The 6,181-nt window shown below is 35.7% G+C and overlaps 1 pseudogene; it reads left to right on the top strand.

The window, feature by feature from the left end:
• The window catches only part of LOC107709404 (endothelin-converting enzyme-like 1), a 53,478-nt pseudogene extending 48,283 nt beyond the window's left edge, over positions 1-5,195 (top strand).
• The last annotated feature ends 986 nt before the right edge of the window (positions 5,196-6,181 follow it).

The raw sequence follows: 6,181 nt of genomic DNA on the forward strand, positions 1-6,181 counted from the left end.
CTGTGTGTATGTGCGTGTCTGTGTGTATGCGCGTTTCTGTGCACGTGTCTGTGTGTGTGTGTGTGTATGTGTGTTTATGGCTGCTGTGGCTTTTCTCTGAGAGCTGTAGCTTTGTATTGATTTTCCTTCACAAAGTCTGTTAGAGGGGACAAATATTAGCAGACCTCACACACACACACACACACACACACACACACACACACCAGAAGTGTCACTTTCTCCAAAGACACAGTAAAGTCATTTTCACCACCGCCTTGCAAACACACACACACCAGGCGGATGATGCTGAACATTTGAGACTGTATAAGATGCATTATAAAACACACACAAACACACACACGCAGGCACACACACTCACACTCTAACTCACACACACACACACTCACACTCTCTCACTCACACCCACGCGCACACACACACTCTCTCTCTCTTTCTCTCTCACAAACACACACTGATTTCCATGTTTTGTAGCATAATAGTATCATTGATATATTTGTTAATATTTTGAATTAGATTTTAGTTTTTACATTTTCTCTTTTCATTTTTATTTTTAAAGTTGTAATTTTGTTGTAAAATTACTTTAGTAATTTTAGTACTTTAGTATTGTGTGTGTGTATATATATATATATATACAGTGGGTACGGAAAGTATTCAGACCCCCTGGCTGAGCTCCAGAGATGCAGTCGGGAGATGGGAGAAAGTTGTAGAAAGTCAACCATCACTGCAGCCCTCCACCAGTTGGGGCTTTATGGCAGAGTGGCCCGACGGAAGCCTCTCCTCAGTGCAAGACACATGAAAGCCCGCATGGAGTTTGCTAAAAAAACACCTGAAGGACTCCAAGATGGTGAGAAATAAGATTCTCTGGTCTGATGAGACCAAGATAGAACTTTTTGGCCTTAATTCTAAGCGGTATGTGTGGAGAAAACCAGGCACTGCTCATCACCTGTCCCAACAGTGAAGCATGGTGGTGGCAGCATCATGCTGTGGGGGTGTTTTTCAGCTGCAGGGACAGGACGACTGGTTGCAATCGAGGGAAAGATGAATGCGGCCAAGTACAGGGATATCCTGGGCGAAAACCTTCTCCAGAGTGCTCAGGACCTCAGACTGGAACTAAGGTTTACCTTCCAACAAGACAATGACCCTAAGCACACAGCTAAAATAACGAAGGAGTGGCTTCCCAACAACTCTGTGACTGTTCTTGAATGGCCCGGCCAGAGCCCTGACTTAAACCCAATTGAGCATCTCTGGAGAGACCTAAAAATGGCTGTCCACCAACGTTTACCGTCCAACCTGACAGAACTGGAGAGGATTTGCAAGGAGGAATGGCAGAGGATCCCCAAATCCATGTGTGAAAAACTTGTTGCATCTTTCCCAAAAAGACTCATGGCTGTATTAGATCAAATGGGTGCTTCTACTAAATACTGAGCATTTTTCAGTTTTTCTTTTTTAATAAATCTGCAAAGATGTCAACAATTCTGTGTTTTTCTGTCAATATGGGGTGCTGTGTGTACATTAATGAGGAAAAAAAATTAACTTAAATGATTTTAGCAAATGGCTGCAATATAACAAAGAGTGAAAAATTTAAGGGGGTCTGAATACTTTCCGTACCCACTGTATATATATTAGTTATTTTAGTAATTCAAGTTAAACTAAATGGAAATGATAAATAGCTGAACTACTGAACAACTAACGGAAATAAAATACGTTTTTTTATATTGTATTTTATTTCAGTTAATGTTTATTTTATTTTAAGTTATGAAAATTTTTGGTTCAGCTTCAGTTTTAGTTAGTTTTAGTTTTAGTTCACTATAATAAGCCTGGTTTGTGTCAGTGTTATTTTACCATCATTGATTTTGAATTAATTTAGAATTTTTTTATGGTATAAGTTTTAGTTAACTATAATAACCCTTGTATTTTTACCTACTTAACATTTTGGGGACAAATTTGTACCCAGAAGTGAGCAAAACCTGACAAAACCTCCTCCTTTTTTGGGAAGTACTGATTGGTAAATAAATAGTAAATAAAGTGTTTTATAAATTTTCTGTAAGGGTTAGTGTTTTAATTATAGTATTTAATAACTAGCAGTATATAAAAACAATAGAAGTCTATGCAATAACCCTCATTAGATCAGTAAGTGTGAGTTGTAGGTTGTATAGTGACTCTCTTCTGCCTCCTGCTGTTCACAGCACTGATGCACATGAAGATCGGATGAGACTGAGTGTTTCTCCTGTGTTTTAGGTCACTGAATTACGGAGGAATCGGAGCGATCATCGGTCACGAGCTCACACACGGATACGACGACTGGGGTGAGACAGAGAAACCAGAGACAGAGATGTGGTTGAGTTTTTAACCCACAGCACTCCTGTAATAATGATCGTGATCTCTGAAGAACACAAATGCAGCAGTGAAATACAGGACCTAAAGGATCGACAGGATCATCATTAAGAAGATCATGACTGGATCACTCTGATGTCATTTTGGAATATGATGTCATTTTTTGATTTGGAGTCATGTGACTTTTTTCTGTTTGCTGATAGGTGGGCAGTACGATCGCTACGGCAACCTACACACTCTCTCTCTCTCACACACACACACACACACTGATTGTACACACTTAAACACGTGTGTGTGTGTGTGTGTGTGTGCAGGTTAACGGACGTCTGACGCTGGGCGAGAACATCGCTGATCTGGGTGGACTGAAGTTGTCTTATTATGTGAGTTTCATCAGAATCACAATGTCAGTCTGTTAATGTCGAAATTACAAAATTTAACAAAACTTTAAAACTTGTATGAAAATCCACAATGAGCAATGTTCCTGTTTTTGGTTATAAACTCTCACTTTTAGGCAAATAAAAACCATTAATCAGTTAAAGTTTCTATATTAAACAATAATTAAATGTTTAGCAATGTTTGCATAGACTAAAAGTCACCTTTATTTCTATTGCACTTCATAAACTGCAAATATTGATTTATTCCTTAGTATTTTTGTCTTGTTTTCCCGTACAAACATCTAAACATTCTTAAATCAAATATACATTTACTTGAGATGCAAAATGACTTAAGATATTACGTCTTATTTCACGAAAAATGTATTAAACCAAGACAATCAGCATGTTATTGCTGAAGCGAAAGCGTTTCAAAAAATGAAAAGGTAAAAAAGGTATAGAAGTTTAAATTTACTGTAAAAAATGTACTGTACTAAAAAAATATTTAAATAAATACTTTAGAAAATATTTTTGAATCTAACATTTCGACAAAATCAAAGCCATATGCATATTTAAGTTATGTTCCAAATTTGAAGTTGATATCACAAAAATTTGAGATTTTAAGTGCTATACCAAAAATAGCCACCAGGTGGCTCCCAAACTCCACTGATTTTTTTCACATTGCATAACATCATTCGATCATCTATGAATGTTGATTTGTGCCGGTCTGCAGGCGTATCAGAAGTGGGTTCGTGAACACGGGCCGGAGCGTCCTCTGCCGGGACTCAAATACACACACGAGCAGCTCTTCTTCATCGCGTTTGCTCAGGTAAAGCAGATTAGTTCCTTCAGCATTAGTTAATACTGCTTCAGTGATATTCAGCTGCTCTGAAATGTTTTCTACACGTTTGCATCACAGAACTGGTGTATGAAGAGACGATCGCAGTCGATTTACCTGCAGCTGCTGACGGATAAACACGCACCTGAACATTACAGGTACAACACACAGCTTAATTAATACTCCTCGTTAGAAGCGTTTACTAAGTCAAACATAAGTATTACTACCCCAGCTCTATCTAGAGACCGATTTGTTGGTAACTACAGTATATCGACTTTCTTTGTGTTGTTATTGTTTTGCATAATGCTTAACAGATCATTAATTCTGTACATTGAAATTATTAGAAATATTGTTACATTTATAAGGCTGTACCAAATTAAAACAGACAAAATAATCAAAGCAGAAATAAATAAAAGAAAGTAAATAATTACATAACCAAATAAATAAATTAGTGTAATTAAGGCGTTTATATCAATTCATAAATACATAGATGAATTCACTTATTTTAAATTATTCATCCTTGTATATCTGATACTGAAATATGACCAGCGTTATTTCGATATCACTGAGACAATATTATAGTTTTTATTAATATTTTTAATTTATATAATATTTTCTATTTTTTCATTTTTTAATTTAGTTAAAGTTCTATATTTTTTTGTGTGTTTTGTCATTATTATTATTATTATTAATGTTAATGGTAGTGTCTATAGTTTTTATTTAGAAATATTAATTTTATTTTGGTTATTTTAGTACATCAAAATTCACTTATTTTAAAATGATTTGTCCTTGTATATTTGATACTGAAATATGACCAGTGTTCCCTTTCAGTCGGTCACTCTCGACGTCACGTCGGATGACTTATATTTTCCATTTTTCATTTTTAAATTTAGTTAAAGTTCTAGATTTTTTGGTGTGTTTTTGTCATTTATATTATCATTATTATTTTAATATTATCATCATCATCATTATAATTAATTTTTTAAATAATTTTAGTAAATATTGATTTAATTAATTAATTAATATTTATTATTATTTTTAATATGTCTATATAGTTGTTATTATTTTTTAAACTAAATTAGTCTTAACTAAGTCTGTCTGCAGGGTGATCGGCAGCGTGTCTCAGTTCGAGGAGTTCGGCCGTGTGTTTCACTGTCCCAGAGGGTCGCCCATGCATCCGGTCAACAAATGCGCCGTCTGGTGACCTTTGACCCCTGAGCGTCTCCTTATAAGCCCCGTTTCCATGACGAACCGCCCCGAGCTGCTCCGACGCCGCTTGATGTTTACAGCATTTGAAGAGTGATCAGAAATCAACCTCGTCCTCATCGTCACGTGCCATTTTTCAGGCGGATCTTTCTTTGAAATGTTTATTTTTATATTCGGATGCAGAGCGTGGCTGAAGTTTGTACGGAGAGTCAGGTGTGACTGTGAGGATGAGGTGTGTGTGAGCCGCTGTACTGTAGGCATGTTGATGTTTTGATATGACGTGTTTTGTCAGACATGTTTAGTGTTTTTTTAAGTAGAAACGGCTGCTGAACTGACTGTTGTCAGCCTGACAGAGGAGAAAAATCAAAAATACAGTGATTTCACGTTGCCCCTGTGTCGATTCTGTGGAAACCTGTGTCTGCCATGGAAAAAATATGCATAAAAATGTAATTACGACTTTTTATCTCACAATTATGCCTTTTTTCTCCGTTTATATATTGCAATTCCAAGTCACATACTCGCAATTCTGATTTTACACCGTTTTCTCGCAATTCTGGCGTTTTTCTCATAATTCAGAGGTTTTTCTCATAATTCTGTTTTTTTCTCGCAATTCTGACTTTTTTATCGTAATTCAGACGTTCTTCTCATAATTCGTACTTTTTTCTCGCAATTCTGCCTTTTTTTTCCGCAATTCTAATTTTTCCACAATTCAGACTTTTCTCATAATTCTGACTTTTTTCTCATAATTCTGACTTTTTTCTCGCAATTCTGACTTTTTTTCCGCAATTCTGACTTTTTCTCGTAATTCAGACGTTTTTCTCATAATTCTGACTTTTTTCTCGCAATTCTGACTTTTTTTCTGCAATTCTGACTTTTTTTCCGCAATTCTGACTTTTTTTATCGGAATTCAGATGTTTTTCTCATAAATCTGACGTTGTTCTCATAATTCTGACTTTTTTCTCGCAATTCTGACTTTTTTATCGTAATTCAGACGTTCTTCTCATAATTCGTACTTTTTTCTCGCAATTCTGCCTTTTTTTTCCGCAATCCTGACTTTTTCTCGTAATTCAGACGTTTTCTCATAATTCAGACGTTTTTCTCGCAATTCTGACTTTTTTATCGTAATTCAGACGTTCTTCTCATAATTCGTACTTTTTTCTCACAATTCTGACTTTTTTCTCGCAATTCTGACTTTTTTTCTGCAATTCTGACTTTTTTTCCGCAATTCTGACTTTTTTTATCGGAATTCAGATGTTTTTCTCATAAATCTGACGTTGTTTTCATAATTCTGACTTTTTTCCGCAATTCTGACTTTTTCTCGCAATTCTGACTTTTTTCCGCAATTCTGACTTGTTCTCGCAATTCTGACTTTTTTCCGCAATTCTGACTTTTTCTCGCTATTCTGACTGATTTCTCATAATTCTGACTTTTT

This window comes from Sinocyclocheilus rhinocerous, unplaced genomic scaffold (genome assembly GCF_001515625.1).
Source record: "Sinocyclocheilus rhinocerous isolate Xijiao unplaced genomic scaffold, SAMN03320098_v1.1 scaffold3493, whole genome shotgun sequence".
Classification (NCBI taxonomy): Eukaryota; Metazoa; Chordata; class Actinopteri; order Cypriniformes; family Cyprinidae; genus Sinocyclocheilus; species Sinocyclocheilus rhinocerous.